The sequence below is a fragment of the Lepisma saccharinum genome, chromosome 1 (assembly GCF_977018435.1).
Source record: "Lepisma saccharinum chromosome 1, izLepSacc3.1, whole genome shotgun sequence".
Taxonomy (NCBI): domain Eukaryota; kingdom Metazoa; phylum Arthropoda; class Insecta; order Zygentoma; family Lepismatidae; genus Lepisma; species Lepisma saccharinum.
Genome location: NC_139229.1, coordinates 123,482,716 through 123,500,150, shown reverse-complemented (window position 1 = coordinate 123,500,150; position 17,435 = coordinate 123,482,716). Strand labels below are relative to the sequence as shown.

The 17,435-nt window shown below is 36.0% G+C and overlaps 1 long non-coding RNA gene across 1 annotated transcript; it reads left to right on the top strand.

The window, feature by feature from the left end:
- Positions 1–858: 858 nt before the first annotated feature.
- LOC145987839 (uncharacterized) lies at positions 859–3,697 on the top strand. The gene is made up of 3 exons (XR_014441693.1): positions 859–1,040; positions 2,035–2,194; positions 3,202–3,697. It is a non-coding gene; the product is annotated as an uncharacterized LOC145987839 (long non-coding RNA).
- The last annotated feature ends 13,738 nt before the right edge of the window (positions 3,698–17,435 follow it).

Below are 17,435 nucleotides of genomic sequence, written 5' to 3'. Positions count from 1 at the left end.
AAGTTCCTTTTGTTTTATTGTGATTTCATCATGTTATGAATGCAATTTTTACATGGTTTGATTTCGATTTACTTCTGCTAACACCTATTGCAGAGTTGTAGCAATTGCTTAAGATTTTGTTCAATATGTGCCTTTGTGGTAAATGTTTATTATCCTTCGGACACCCATAACTTCTGAGTTTCGTCAATTATTGACATTTCTACTTACCTATCTGCTTCGCGAATCATTTTTTAACGTGTATTCATGTTTTTTTGATCATTTTTTTTTTTTAAAAAAAGTGTTTTTGTAACTGAAGAACGTACGTTTCCGCAAATGGTTTGTGGGGCTATGCGGGAATGGTGTGTGGGGCTATGCGAGAATGTTGTGTGGGGCTACGCATATTTTTTTCGAAACCAATTTTTAACTATTGTAACCTATTGTGACCCTACCTAACCTAACCTTACCGGAAATGGTTCGTGGGGCTATGCATCAATGGTTGAATTTCCGCTATGAAACATTCCCACATCACACAAAACACCTTCCAGATGTTAGACAATACTACAGGAACTTATTACGGTAAGTAGTTTCTTCTGTAGAAATGAAGAAATCTGTCCGAAGGATAGTAAACTAGTACCGGAAGATACACTAACATGTTTGTAACTGTACAACGACACACTGTAGCTATTTTCCTGTTTCAATTTGTAATATGTATATTGTACTGATTGCAAGAGATTGATCTTTTACTTTTACTGGCATCTTCATTCTAGGTGAAGGCAAAGCAACTTCGGCTCTACAATCTACATCTGGGTCAGACGAGAATTGCAAATTGCCAGTTTCATGGGAGTAGTTTATCTGTTATTTCACGTCAACGGGCAAAAATTGAGAATAGACTGTTAGAAATACATGAAAATCAGAAGCTTATTTTGGAAAATTTGAATCCAACATTGATATCCTCAAATCAGCCCTTGCCTGAAAATCTAAAGCTTCCTTGTCAAACAGAGGATGACATTCAGAGGGTGGAAGAGTGGTTACTTTCTTCTCCTGAGCACATGAAGCAGATGGTAAGTTGACATATTTCCGTGAGTGAAATCATTAATGTCAAACTTTTTTTTGTGTGTGTTAATCGAGCAGTTAACATTTTCAGCATAATTGACTGTAGCTCAAAGTGGTATGTTGTAATTTAAGAGAGATCAATTACATTCTAAACTCCACGTGCTTCTTTTACTTCAATATAAGTTTCACTGTAAAAATCATGCAAATTGAAGTATTTCAGTTTTCATAAAAATTTCGATCTCCGGGAGACGTCTTAAATTCGTTTATTTTGTTATTTTTCACATTTGTACTTACCTATTATGCATTGCTAAAGATTCTTTAAGGTGGGATTTCGCTTTTTTGACGAAAATAATTTCAATTTTGCACATATCGAGTAATTATTGTTCGTTCCTTCTTCGTTTGCGTTACACACAATATGGTGGGCAAATCTTGACTAACGTTGTCTATCGTCAGTGGGTATGCAGTGTTTCCAACCTTCCTAACCAAAAAATAACTACTTCCCTAGTTAAAAGAAGGGTTATCTTAGTTACGGTAGGTTAGGTTAACATAGTTAAAAAAAAAAGGGGGTTACATTAGTTACGTTACATTAACTTTGTTAAGTTAACATACTCAAAAACCATGTACATTAAGATGCAGATTTACATAGGTTATGTAACGTTAACATAGTTACAAATATGTGTGGTTGGAAACACTGACCGGGGGTTACGTCATGAAATGCTCACAACATCTGGTTTATGTAGTGGAAGGAAATAGAGGCAACAGCTTTCGTGCATCAGAGAGACAAACATTAATCTAGAAAAATACATGATTTACCGGCCAAATAAATTGAACGATGGAAGAAAACACTTCCATGACCTTTCAAAAGTGTACAGAAACTCAGTTCCGTTCTGTAAAATTGAAGAAATACGTTTCCCGGAGATTGAAATTTTACGATAAAATGTGTACCTTGTATCGCCCACAGTGCAGTCAGTGCTTCTTGATTGAATTAATGATCCGTTGTAGGAATCATACATGAGTTTCATTGGAGGCAAAAACCTACAGCAAATTGAGTGAAGAATTCTGGATAAAATATTTTCTAATGCATTGGCAGCAAGTCATAACTGGACTGGAGAACACAACAAAATACCTCTCCGACATTTGAAATTATTGGAACTTGTACCAAGTAAGTTAGAAGGCTGTTCTTTTTTTCTTTTTTCAATTGGTAACTAAATTTGGCTGTAGGGCCATTACTTGTTGATGTAAAATCCAAATAATGTACATGATGGAAAGTTTTGGAACATTTAGTATTAACAGTAAGCATTCTTTTACATAAGTCTTTAAAAATCCTCTAATAAGGACATTTTAAAAATGTATTCTGAGAAGAAACATTTTTATTAAAAAAAAAACTTATTTGTTGTTTAATTTTACCATTGTTTTTGGTATATATATTTTTTTTACTTCAGCTGTCTTATTTACTTAATAGGAAAAACTAATATTATTTCATGTAACACTGAAGTATTCTGCTTTTACTAGAATAAGTGCAAACTCATTTCTCAGAATTCAGCAAGCCTGGCTCAGTTAGTTGAGCTTTCACTTTATATTCAGAAGGTAGTGAGTTAGATCTCAGATGAGGCCAGGCTAGCCATGCAGTTTCTTCCCTGCAGTTTTACATGACTCACACGAAATGAATATTGTGGCAAATCTCTGTAATTCCTTTCCCTACCATATAGTCATGGGCGTCCGGATGGGGTGCATGCCCCCCCCCCCCCGGAAAATGAAAGTCAACCAAAAATTATGTATTTCACACATATAATTTCATTTTAGCCACAATAATATCTGTTAATTGTTGCATGAACACCATAAATTCAAATTTGAGCAATTTGTTTTTAGGAAACAACACTATTTTTGGGGGAAAATGTGCCTTGTTTGCCCCCTACCCTGGGGAAAAAAAAACCTTCCTTGCCCCTCCCTGGAAAAAATCCTGCGGACATCCATGCATATAGTATAAGTAACTGTCTAGATATGAAGGATTAATGTCACCCCACGTGGATAATATGTGAATATTAGTTTCCTTTCATGGGACAGGGAATAAGTTTAATCCTCATACTAAAGATAAGCCCAAGTACACATATCATATGGTATGTTACATTTGAGTTCATCCATGGATCTAACAGTTTGAATTGTTTCTAGTTTCAGTTCGAAGGAATTCATGTACAACAAATGCATCAGATTATGAAATACACTCAGTGATACAAAGCTGGTTCCGCTTTGTCAATGATAGAAATGGCAGCCGGGAGCAATGTAGAAAGGAAAAGGCAACTGCAGGAACATCAAGAAATAAGTAAACAAGTAAAGACTGGTGATACTTTTTCAGCAAGATATGAGAGACGAGTCATTTCTAAAGCTGCAGAAATTATAATGAGTGAATTTCATGAAGTCCCTTCTGTTTTAGGATCTACAGACATAATTCAAAGTGGTTCTGTTGTTCAGACTACAAGTTCATTTGACTGTATCAAATCTATACTTTTGAATGAAAATGAGAATTGTATTGTGGGAACAACCTCACCTGATGATTGCTTCTTAATGAAAGATGGTGGGTGATGTTGTTGTTGTAAACTCCATTGAAAAGGATTGTAGTAATGATGGTTTGTACATATAATTTAAATTGAACATTTTCATAAACAAATTGGACATTTTCGCTTCACCTCTTCCAAGCAGTAGATTGTTTATGTTTAAGTTAAAAGAATGTAAGAACAGAGTTATTGTATCCTCAAGTTATTTACATAAAAAGTATATTCTTACAGCAGATTTCGCTGACACATCAGCATTTGGATGTATTCCATTTTGTAATAATAAGCTATTCTATTGAAATGACATTGTGTTCTTTGACACCTAAATTGTCAACCTCTTGCACCTTTTTTCTTTCAATAAATACAATAGCATCTTGCTACTTTTTTTGTAATGTATGACGGTAATTATAGTATATGTAAAATTCGTTTTGCTTATTGGCTCCGCTAAGAAATGTTTTACTTTTATAATGATAAATACATACGTTTTTTTTTATCATTCCTTGTATTCTTCTCCAGTGTTTGAAAATGTCTTAATAATATAATCTTAATAAATTTTTATACATACAAGAAATGATGCAATTGTTTGTAAAATATTTATTAATATTATAAAGAAACTTGCCAAAAGTATTAACATTGGCATGTTGGTTTTTGGTTTGAGTATTAATGGTTGGGAAGTTTTTCCACTGTATTAGCCCAATGCTGGGAAATAGATTTGGTTGGAAGATTGTTGGCAAAGTTTCTCCATTGTAGTTGGGCCAACGTTGGGAAATAGGTTTGGTTGGGAGATGGTTGGCAAAGTTTTTCCATTGTAGTTGGGCCAACGTTGAGAAATTGATTTGGTTGGGAGATGGTTGGCAAAGTTTTTCCATTGTAGTTGGGCCAACGTTGGGAAATAGTTGGTTGGGAGATTGATGGCAAGGCGGACATCACCAACAGTTCGCCAACCGTTGGCACAAAAAATTTGTAACCATTTACCAACGTTGGCCCAACCTTTGTGTGCTACATGGGATATAGATCTTCCTCAGGACAGGGACAGATGAAAGGCATGTGTTGCTGCAGTCATAAACATTCGGGTGTAAAAAGACTAGAGACTTAGTTAGTTATACATTAAATAAGCATAATATATGGATTGTAAGTAGAGGATATAACAAATGTACAATGCATTGTGCGAAAACTATGTCAACTTTGCATTATAAGCAGAAAATTAAACCAGTTTGCCTTAGAAATACATTTTAAGAATAGCCCAAAATAGCATGCGTAATAGAAAATTAAGAAAACTTTCTGATGCATAAAAGTACTGACTAGTGCTGAATGAATCAATTACTGTAAAATATTATTCTCTGATTCAAATAATTTAACTGTAAACATCATCTTTTGTGTGTAAAATATAATTGTTAGTTGCACTGATAAGTACAAATATTAACTTTATACGCCTTCATACACTCTAAATAACATAACTTTGATATATAAATTAGTAACAATTTGTTAAAAATTAAGTTAAACTGTAGAATTGTTTTCTTAAATAAATATAAAGTAGTAAAAATACTAAACAAATAATTCCTTCTTTTCCTATTTAAAGGATGCCATACAGTGTAAACCAGTTGTTAGTGGCTAAATAACATAAAAATTGAAGGCAGTAACAATATTTTTTAAAAAATACTGTTTTTTACCTAACTTTGTGAATTAAATACTAGTACATTTTGTCAAATTATAAATAAAATATACCTATTTCTTTGGTATTTGTACTAAAGTGAGGAAAATGTTACTAAAACTTGGCTAGTACAGTAAATCTGAGAGTTTTAGCTTTATTTGTCCGTAACTGGATATAATTGTAACTTGTTAATCTCGCCAAACACAATCTTTACCTCAATTTTGGAAGCTAAATGAACTTTAGCATTTCGAATTACATATAGTGAAGGCCTCTATAGTGGAAAAATACACCCAGTCTGTAAAAATTGGAAATGTTGTCTCCTTCTCTGTCGAACCAGACCAAGATTGTTCTCAAATGTTTCAATATATTTCTTAACATAACAAACTTTTCAAGAAAAGAATACCTTGTGCCCAGATAGTTTAGTTAGTATAGCGTTAGGCTTTTAACCTATCTGACCAGGGTTCGAATCCCTGTCTGGGCGATTACAATTTTTAAATTTTGTCATCGGATCTTGTGCAACAGTAAGTCGTGAGTAAGCTTTTAAGTTTCTCAAATATCAGCATCTTTAGTTAACAGTACAGCATAACCAGTATTATTATAATAGAAAAGTTCTGGTGGTAGAACCTACACCTACTGTAATATCTCTGTGGTATTAACTTACATGCAGCCCATATCTTTTGGGACTGTTTCTCCTCTGTTACATTTCCTCGCCATTTACCCTTAGCGTCGCGATTAGCCTCAGAAGCAAAAAAAGCGAAATCTTATATTTGTTCTTTTTATATCTCTGAAACCACCTATACGATAGACCTACATTTAATGAATTTTGCAGTCTTCCTGTTTGATCTGTTAAATAATCCAGTCAATAAAAATATACTTGCATAGAAAAATCTGTTTTTCTGATACTTTAATCTGGTAATCTGCTTTTGCGTGCTTCCTCAGAAATATAGTTCTTGCTACATTTACATAAATCGAAGTCTAGTTAGAGTTGGCCTGTAAGTGCTTCTGGCACATGTAGTTACTTGAAAAAGCAAATATTGGGTGTATAAAAAGATAGCATTCTTTTGAAACAGTAAAAAATCAACCTCATTTCCTCGTAGCATTAGCTGTAAATGCTTCTTGCAGATTAACAAAGCTCTGGCGTGTGGGCCTACATCACCTACAATCCTCTGTAAAATTCGTGTTGTCCTATAAATTGTCGTTATACACATACTAAGTCCCTAGTTACAGCCTAAGGTTTTAGTTTCAATCAGAGGATTTTAGTCCTCATAGACATATAGTGATTGTAGCCTCGTATAATAAACCAAATGGAAATAACCCAAATGTTGATGCACCCAAAAAACCAGTAATACTTCTAAAGTACCTTGAAAAAGGCTATAAGGCTAAATTATTCTTCTAGCATACAAAAAAGTTTAGCAAGTGGACCTATGGTCCATATAGTCAGTCGTCTGTGAACTTCGTCTTGTCCTGTGAATTGTCAATATATTGATAAATGGTTATATTTTTTTAAAATAAAAGGAACAATGTTCGTAAGCGTCCAGTTATGGACCCATCGGGAAAGGGATTTCAGTCTTTATAGACACACAATAATTTTCGTTATACTAAAAATTTGGCTTCGTATAAAAGCAAATAGTTGAAATGATAAACATTTCGTGTACTTTATCCAGTAAGCCTTAGCTAGAAATACAATAACAGCGTTACAGACATAAAAATTAAGCAAGCTTTGATATTCTAGTGGCACATAATAAATATAAAATATCCTTTAAAATACTCTGACAAATAGTTGTGGGTTATCTGAAATCAAAATTTTCAAGCCCTCTCTCCTGCATAAATAGGCTCTAGAATTCACTAAGCCTCAAAATAATATTGGGTACATAAAATAAAAAGCAGATGGAGAGTGATGCTGATCGCATCATCTCCAAACAGCAAAAACAAAAGTATATGGATGGAGCCCTACCTGATATATTTTGGAAACTTTACCTAGTATAAAAGTAACAAAATACTCAGCAAACTCTAAAATAAACAAACTTTCCTACGTAGCAGGCGTAACCGGACCTAAATAAATACATATAGAAATACAGAACCAAAAATAGCATAGTGGAAATCAGTAAACCCTAATAATAATAATAATAATAATAATAATATATTCTGTGGCTTACATTTTAGCTAAAAGTACTTTTTTTAGTGTTTTTGAAAAAATTTAAATAAATACCAAACTCTGAGTTAAAAATTTGTAAATGTATATATGATACAAAACAAAATAAATAAAAATTAATACGTACCCTGCAAAAAATCAGTAAAAAAGTTGAAAACATCTCTTTGTGCATCCAAAATATAATAACAAATCCTTCCTGACTAGATTAAATTGTGTTATTTGAGTAATATTAAGCCTAAACTTGTAAAATAAAAGGGTAAAACTTGACGAAACACACTTCATGTGTACAAAATATAATTCAAAACACATTTAAATTGTGTTATTTGAGTAAACTTTGAGAATAATCCTGTAAACTTGGAAAAATCTCTCTCTCTCTCTCTCTCTCTCTCTCTCTCTCTGTGTGTGTGTGTGTGTGTGTGGATGTGTGTGTGTGTGAGAGTGCGTGTGTGTCCAAAATGTAATTAAAACACGTTCAAATCGTGTTATTTGAGTAAATATTAGGCTAATCTTGTGAAATAAACAAATAAAAGTTGAAAACATCTCTTTGTGCATCCAAAATATAATAACAAATCCTTCCTGACTAAATTAAATTGTGTTATTTGAGTAATATTAAGCCTAAACTTGTAAAATAAACAGATAAAAGTTGAAAACACACACTTTGTGTGTCGAAAATGTAACTAAAAATCTTTCCTGAACAGATTAAATTGTGTTATTTGAGTAATAATAAGCCTAAACTTGTGAAATTAACAGATAGAAGTTGAGATCACACACTTTGTGTGTCGAAAATATAACTAAAAGTCTTTCCTAAACAGATTGAATTGTGTTATTTTGATAAAAATAAAGATAAGCTGGAAAAATGTTCGACATAAAGTCAAAGTTTGGTAAAAAATGTCTGTGTAAGTCCAAAATTTAATAAAAAATGTTGCTTGAATAGTACAAATAGTGTTATTTTGGTAAAAAAATTAACAAAGTTGTAAAATAATAAGTTAAAAGTTGAAAAATTGTCTGTGAGTCCAAAATTTAATAAAAAATGTTGCTTGAATAGTACAAATAGTGTTATTTTGGTAAAAATTAACATAAAGTTGTAAAAGATTTGACATAAAGTCAAAGTTTGGTAAAAAATGTCTTTGTGAGTCCAAAATTTAATAAAAAATGTTGCCTGAATAGTACAAATAGTGTTATTTTGGTAAAAAATTAACATAAAGTTGTAAAATAATAAGTTCAAAGTTGAAAAAATGTCTTTGTAAAACTAAAATATAATAAAAAATGTTGCTTGAATAGTACAAATAGTGTTATTTTGGTAAAAAATTAACATAAAGTTGTAAAAGATTTGACATAAAGTCAAAGTTTGGTAAAAAATAAGTTCAATATTATATTAAATAGCACACAGTAACATAAATTTACTACCTAAATCAATAATCAAATGGTCCTAGATTCGATACCCCGTGATAAAAGCACATAGTGAAAACTGTAGGCCCAGTCCCTGATAGCTCTCCCTTCTTCCTAGTACAGATATAAAACCCTTATGCTTCGTTCTCCTTGTTCAGAGTAAAATTCTCGCTCCAATCTAATTGGGTATCCCAAAATCCTTTTTTCTTGTGTTCTCGGTAATCTTGGGCTACTTTGACAGAAACCTGTTCTATAATGCATAAGGCCTTAGAAAGTTCGCTTCGCGGGCTTACAGCAGACAACAATATGGGGGTGTGTCTGCGAGAACCAATCAGGTCCGCGAATGAGCGAGCCCGGTTGCCACAGCTAGCTCTCGCTGCACCCTTCTGGAAGGGTGAATGACCTCTGCCTCTTGCTACCTCGGCCTGTTTGTTCGGCTGAGGAGCAGACGACACGAGAGTATCGGCAATAGTGTGCGAGCGACGTCTGCTGTTAGCCCGCGAAACGCTCTTTCTAAGGCCTTCTGCATTATAACATGCAAGCGCTCTACCCTGAAACACGCGGTAAAGCGTCCTGTGCCTTGGAGGCAAACCTGAGCGGAATATTAATTGGCGGCGGAAACCGGTTCTACAAGCGACGCATAGCTTCAGAGATTTGACCCTTGCTGCGCATTTCCAGACATCCTTTGTTGTCTGGTTCAATCCCTCCCCTGCCCTACAGTATTGCATAGCTTTCCCCTGTTCTTGCGTACTAGTTAACCTTGAAAAAACCGGTTCTGAAAACCTACCGACGCGATCTCTGATTGGTCAATTGGGTTCCTTCTTTGTTCTGACGTTCTGACGTCATTTGACCTTGAACGCACACTCCCCAAATTCCTTTCTCCTCTACCTGCGCGGAATATTAATTCATTCTCTCTGTCTGGCATCAGAGCGGAGTCGAGATTCGGAGACAGTATTCTGTCTAGCGTGTGAAACCACCGTGTTTCATAATATAATGCAATTACTGCATAGTACTAATTAATAATATTACATATCGCGGGTTCGAGTACCGGGACCGTCTTCTTTCGTACCATTACCACCTTTCATAGCGGTTCTTAAACCATAAACTCTTATTTTCAATATTATAAACATTAATTATTAACATTTTATACCTTACATACTTTGCAGTAATGAATATAAAAACATATGCATACCGGTTAGTATGTAGTAGTACCTTCTATATGTAGTAGTACCTTCTATATACATATTTTTCATAAAATAAATAATTATGTATTCATAAAAAGTTATAAACATGCAAATACATAAATGTAAAGTACTCTAAGTACTTGCAAATTAGTTCTAAGTACATGCGAATTAATTAAAACCCGTGCAAATTAGTTCTAAATACGTGCAAATTAAAGACCACCCACGCAGCGACCGACGTTGGCGGGGTCCCCATCTACTTCGCTTTTCTGCCACCTTTGGCTAATCGCGAAGAAAATGATAAAATAATGAAATAACAAATGACACCAATGTCTAAACCAGGATTTAAACCCGAGACACCTGGCGCCGTAGCGAGCTGTGCTAACCACATCACCACGGAGTGTTTCGTGTATCATGCAATATCAACAATTGCAAGGAACACGTGAGATAGAGAAAATCCACGAACGAACAAATGTAAGCTTGATGTGTTTGCTGCCTCGTTTCGAACAAGCGGACTGTAATGTTATTACAATTTATTTATTAGAAAATTGTGAACTAGCGCTATTGCAATGGAGTTCGTTATAAAAAGCAGGCTGAAAAGAAAGAAAAATCTCCGGCAGATGAATATTCTTGAGCCACTTCGGTGACTGAGTACGCTTAGTGATCAACACATGATCTCTCTACCGAATGATCCGGACACGAGTTCCGACCTGGACAAAAATGTCACCGGATTTTTTGTCCTCGTATTTACTATTTGCCCGAAAGTGCAGGAAAATTACGTACAATGAGAATAATATAAATTCACAAGAATTATTCCGGAAATTCATCTAGATGTCAGAATCTCGCTCGTTTGCTACAAAACGTTGTTTCCAGGTTGAACCAAAAGTTGACATTTTGGTGCCTTCCGAAAATATTACTCTTACATTTCAATGTTGATATCAAGTTACTACAATGAATGATAAATATGTACAATTTATGACGTGTACTCAATGGTTTCCTTTTGATTATTTTTTTTCACGTTCCATGATAAGAATGCAAAGCAAAGACACAAAATGAGAAAACTAATTCGCACACATGAAAAGAGTGTAAATCACGAGGATTTCTCTTGATGTACCAATATCAAACGATATCTTGAAGTGCAGAACAAACTAGTACAGGCAGTAAGTATGCACCAAACTCAATGTAATTCCTTTCAATGAAATATTAATTTCTTCCTACAACTTCTTTAATAGAGCTTTCAAGATTAACCAGTTTGAGTGGAGAGAAAGAGATAGAGAGAGAGAGAGAGAGAGAAGGAGAGAGAGAGAGGAGGGGGAGTTTTTAATTCGCATGTTCCTAGTATTGCAAATAATCGTTGGAATTTTCTTGATACCAATTTTTAAAACACATAATTTTTCTTACATGCATATCAGTTGTCAGTAAAATTTATAGGTTGCCACTGTTTTCTAAAATAAGATAGGGATCTTGGGTTCGAATCCCGGCTTGGGCATGTATGTTTATGAGTGTCCATTCATCAATTTATTCATATCATCATCACTCATCACCATCTTCGTAAATTAGCCAAAAGTGGCACAAACAGCTAAGTAAAATAAAGCAAATCAATCAAGCAATGAATCAATCAATCATTAAATTAAAAGAGCCTCGCAATTATTTCCTTATGAGACAAACACGATTAGCAATAACGCTAGCACAGATAGGAATAATTTTCAAATAAATTGTAATAACCCGGGTTCGAGTCCTGGTCGAGCCTGCATTTTTCGCTGAAAATTTTTACATTTCAGTCTGCGTGTTCGAAACGAGACAGCAAACACATCATGCTTACATTTGTTCGTTCGTGGATTTTCTCTATCTCACGTGTTCCTTGCAATTGTTGATATTGCATGATACACGAAACACTCCGTGGTGATGTGGTTAGCACAGCTCGCTACGGCGCCAGGTGTCTCGGGTTTAAATCCTGGTCTAGACATTGGTGTCATTTGTTATTTCATTATTTTATCATTTTCTTCGCGATTAGCCAAAGGTGGCAGAAAAGCGAATTAAAATAAACCAAATCAATCAATCAATTATGGATATATTTTAGAATGAGTAATCTTGAATTTCAGTCTGCCCATTATTTGTCTTGGTCAGTTTATAAATACTGTCAATGCTTCTTACAACCAGGGAGTCGTAACGTAACGAAATGGAACGGTATTTTCAATTACGGTTTCCGTTACGTTACAACCAGAAACAGAATAACTTTTTTCGTGAACAGAAACGTTACCTCAGGTATATGAACATTACGTTACAGGTGTGCATAACGGTACCGAACCATAACTGATCTGTAAATCAGTAGGTCCTTAGGTGACGCTTTAACGTTACATCCATTGCCGGCAACCAGTAACGTTACAGGGTAAGAAACAAGTTCGTCACGATTGACTAGTAACTTTAGTGTGTGTGGAAAGTGATAGTAACGTTACAATTAACCAGTAACTTAATTGAGGTCACGACTGTAAAAACGTTACACTCTTTGCTTCAAAGCAACAACGTTATTTATAGCTGGTATCATACAGACGTTCAGATGTGCAATAACGTGTCCGATGCCGTGTTCCGGAGAGAATAACATAGGTCTCTCGTATAATTGTGCTCGTTACTTTTGTAACGTTACAGTTCTTTCCCTTCACAAAAGTCTGTTTCAAAAAAGTGATACACATATCCGTTACGAATAGCAAATACCGTTATCGAAGGCGTTTTCGAAGAAGCCTCACAATTATGATCGGCAGCATACTAACATTACAGCATTTTGACATTTTGAAAGTCATTAAATTATAATACGTATTTTCGTTTTGGATGTCAGTGAAAAAATGAAATTGTAAAACAAAACGTTTGAAAACATCCGTAAACAAGATTCAGCGTGACAGAAGTTCTGGTTATTGGAATTTACTGATTAACTATGTATTTATCACAAATATATTTATTTTCTGCATACTAAATCACTTTACGTGGATTTGTTCTAATTTGATTATGTATGCAAGATGAATTTTAACATGTGCGTTCACTTTATACGATAGAAAACAAACGTTTGTTGTAAGAAAACGTTTATGTATATCTTTCTCTCTCTCTCTCTCTCTCTCTCTCTCTCTCTTTCAGTTTACATGTGTTACATCAATTAAAAAATACAGTATGTTTGGCGATGAGAATGATTCATGATTAGATTAAATTTCTGAAGGACGAAACATAAAGGACCAACCAAGGAATCATCTGTGCTACGCGTTCATCCACGTAAGCGAGAGGCAAGCTTTTTCCTATCGGAAGACGAAAAATAATTATTTGCTGCACGACCTTGATAAGGCGAACTGAACCACAAGGAAAGAAACCTGTGCAGACCCGCAACTCCTGTGCACTGTACTACCACGTGGAGGGGAGGGGGGGAGTTGACCGTTCTTCCTTATGGGCCGAGCTGAAGAGTAGAAGAGCTGTGCGGGGACTTTTCGTCCAAGGTTTTTTCCCTTGTGTTCGCTCGTAGCAGCAGCAGCACAACGCAAAATCAAAAAATGTGAATCCTCAAACTTTGTACACGTGACCTTCGGTCACGAAGCAGCCGAGTAGACAACGCCCTGGGGCGATATGAAAGGCACTTTTAGCAAGTAGAAACTACGTAGAAACGAAACGTTAGATGGAATTGTTGTACGAAACAAACGAAACCGCGTTTGTGCAACTGGTTTGTGGCTAGACAGGGCCATTGGACTCTCAAGAAGGCAAGAATTGTATGGGAAGTGATTCTCAAAACTAAGCGAATAAAAGGACAGTATATTTTATCATTTACAAGGGCCCTCATCCGCTTACAATTTTGAAAATTACTTTCAGTAATTCTTGTCTTCTTGGACAGGAGGTTCATTAAACTTTTTGGTGTAGAAACAGACAGAGCGCCCACCTACCACGTTTGAAAGAAGAGCATAGGCAGACATGAAAGTAATTTTCAAGTACGTAAGGACGACAGTCGACGTGAACATTGAGCAACGTGTGACTGAGAAATACAATCGTAACAAAGGACAGGATTCTTCAAGAAACAGTAATTTCATAAAACTTCCTATCATTAACTCAGTTCATCCTTTTATCCTCTTTTGTTTGTTATACTTTTGTATTATTCTTGTTTTATATAGCTTTTCTGCCACTTGTAGATAATCGCGACGATGAAGATGAATGATGATCATATTAAATCTATGAAGGGATGCTTACAAAAAAAAACAGCCATGCCCAGGTGTCTACTCGAACTTGGAATGTTTGGTACCGAGTGTATGAGTGGACCACTCAACGACTTCGGTCTTCGAGGCTACGGTTTCAGTTGCAACATGCAGTATAATTACGTTTCTACTACTACTACTTATAAAGCCCCCTTGACACATGAGATACTACAAATAATTTCAGGCGTACCCTCGAATTTTGATTGCCTGGCACTTTTTTAAACTAAGTAATGGAGTCACGTTTATATTCATATTAGGCCTACGACTAGCTCGAACTAAAAACGCTTGTGAAATACTGTGTATATGTTATCTTTCTGAAGTGAGAAACTTCATATTCTGCTAAGAAAATATGCATGAAAAATTATATTTGTAGCTACTACTTGAAGAATTCAAATTATTATGATGGAATTTCAACTTACGTATACTCTGCATATAATGTGTTATCGGAGAGGAGTTTTTGTCTCGCAGTCAATTTATTTTTAGTTGAGGAACTCGAGAGTAAGTTGGAAATATTTAATGACCCACGTTGTGGTGTGCTGTTCGATTAATCAGAATTGGAGTGAGAGAAATCTGTAGTTAAGGTCATTCAACACGCCAATTTGTAACTGTGAATGCAAGTTTTCTTTGATTTAGCGGGAAATCAGTTTGCTATTGTTGTAAGTAATAAATTGAAACATATATATTTTCTGCTCGAGTAGGAATCCACAGCCCTTATCCAATCAATCACTTTCTGTGTTTGAAACTTCTGTCTAGGAAAGCTACACACAATTTGCTTTTAATAACAGAAGCTTCAAAATAACCTATCCATTCTTGTCTTGCAAGTAATGTTTGATTTGATTTGTTATATTTAACTTTGGTTTTCTGCCACTTTTGGCTAATCGCGAAGACGAGGATGGGTGATGCAATGACAAAATTGATGAAAGGACATCACGAAGAAAATAATGAAAATAATACACAGGCTGGGATCTGAACTCGGGACCTGTGGTGTCGCATTGTTCATGAAATAAAAACATAACATGTATAGAGGCTCAAATTAGTAATCGAATATGTAGCATTTTGCTGCATTTCTTCACAATATTTCGAAATTAACAACATGTACATAAATATAAACGATAGTGAAATATTTATAGGCATTTATTAAAGCTATATTCCCTGTTACATTTTTTCTTTTTTAATTTTGGGTGCGTCAGCACTTAGGCTATTTTGCAACCGCCACGTTATACGGGGTCCAGCCCCTTACCATAACAAATAACGTAACTGTAATATCGAATAACTGAAATATTAAAATATTCTGACTTAGGTTAAAAGCTGAGGCTCTAAAGGGGCACTCAGCACACATGACAAAAAACAGAACACACAGAATTATACTGGCCATAGGGTCAGTCGCCAGAGCCTCGTTAGTCTGCAAAGAGCAGTCCAGGGTGTACTACGTGGAATGATGTTGACGATTGGGTGTACTACGTGGAAGGTCACCCCTTACACCCCTGTTACGGTTTCAAATCTGAGAATAGTTATTTATGTTTTGGTGTGAAAGAAGAGATCACTTTAATATTCAGACAAATCGTGAAATCCTTCTGTTTCTGTTAAGCTACGTTTCCATTCAGACAAGTTCCAGACTCATGACGTGCAACATGTGCCGGCGCATGTTGCGCGTCATTTAGTGTACTCGTACTGCTTCCAATTCAAAACTACTTCTTCAAAATACGTCCGCAACAACACTGGAGTGCAGGATCGCAGTGTAGCGTTGTGCAGTGCTTTAGAGTAGTCAGTGTTCCTTCTCTTGTATTGTAATAATTTGGTGGTGATATAACTTGGGTAAAGATGAACAATAAAGCTATGGCGGGTTTTGTGGTTATGGCAGGCGCGTATCATGAATTTCTAAAAAAAGAGACGAAAACAACCTAGATGGTGAATTAGAAGTTTTCTAGCAAAAAATTAACTCGTTGATGAGAGACTTACGTCTTCAAAGTGGATACGAAAACTTTGTAAGAATGACTGCAAGTGATTTTGCATTGTTATTAAATCTTGTTGGACCACAGATTGTAGTCGCGTCGTCTGTTTCTACTCTAGTTCGTATGCCCCAGGAACTTGCTGCAGGCTGTTTCCATTGTCCGCCGCGCACGTTGTGCGTCTTAATCGTTTGGGGCAATTTTGTCCCCGGCACTTGCGCCGCGGCATGTTGCAGACAGTTTCCATTTCAACAAATGCTTGGCACATGCAGCGTCGCATGCCGCGTGTCATGTTGCGCGGTAAAATTTGTGGTAAAAGAAACGAGACTTTACATAGTTCTTTTATCGGTCAACTACAGTGCGGGGAAGAAACAATTCATGCTATTTCCTAACTACGTCTGTTACCAGTAGCTCCATTGCCCCTGACTGAAGTACGAGAAAAATGGGTAACAAAAACAAAAATACAACATTTGACGAACTGCAGCTATTTATTTTTACCTAACCAAAGGGTGCAGGTACAGGGAAATTAAAAATGTTAAGTACATGTAAGAGTACCGTGGGTGACGCAATAAAACAAAATGAAAAGGAAAATGAGGTAGATTCCGTATCTCAGAAAATTCAACCAAGAGAAATAGGAGAACGAAATGAACGAGCTTCAGTATGAAAAATAAAGACCCTTTCCTCACCCCCATCCCCTTCCCAAACCAAGGGCTCCGAAAGCAGCTGTGCAACTTGGAGCAGGCACTGGGACTGCTGTACGTTCAGTAGCGTTTGGTCCGAAAGCGAAATTCCTAGAAAAATGCCACAGTTCGTCCGCGACGGTTTAATGAGTTGCATTTCGCCCGAGCCTGGCTGATGATGAGTCATACCTTGACTAACCGGTGGCAGCGGTGGAATTAGTGACTAGGATACCTCAGTTAACAACTTTTAAAACTACATTGCATAGACAGCGGAGTGTAGCGCAGGAGTGCAGACTCAGTCAAATCGTCGAGAGAGGGGTCCCGGGTTCGATACCCGGTGGAGGCACAAGTGGTTCGGATCCCACTTTAAATTGTAGGTCCAGTCCCGATTAGCCTTACTGTGCATAAAGGGGACTTAAAACAACAAATAAAATCGTTGAGAGGAAGTGAACTTGGATCCAGAAATTTTAGTCATGGCAGTCAACACTACTACTTCTAAGCAGCTCCCATAAGTGACTGAGGGGTGTAAGGGGTGATTTTCCACGTAGTACACCCAACTGTCAACCTCACTTCCACGTTAGTACACCCTGGACTGCGTTTTGCAGACGAACGAGGCTCTGGCGACTGGCACT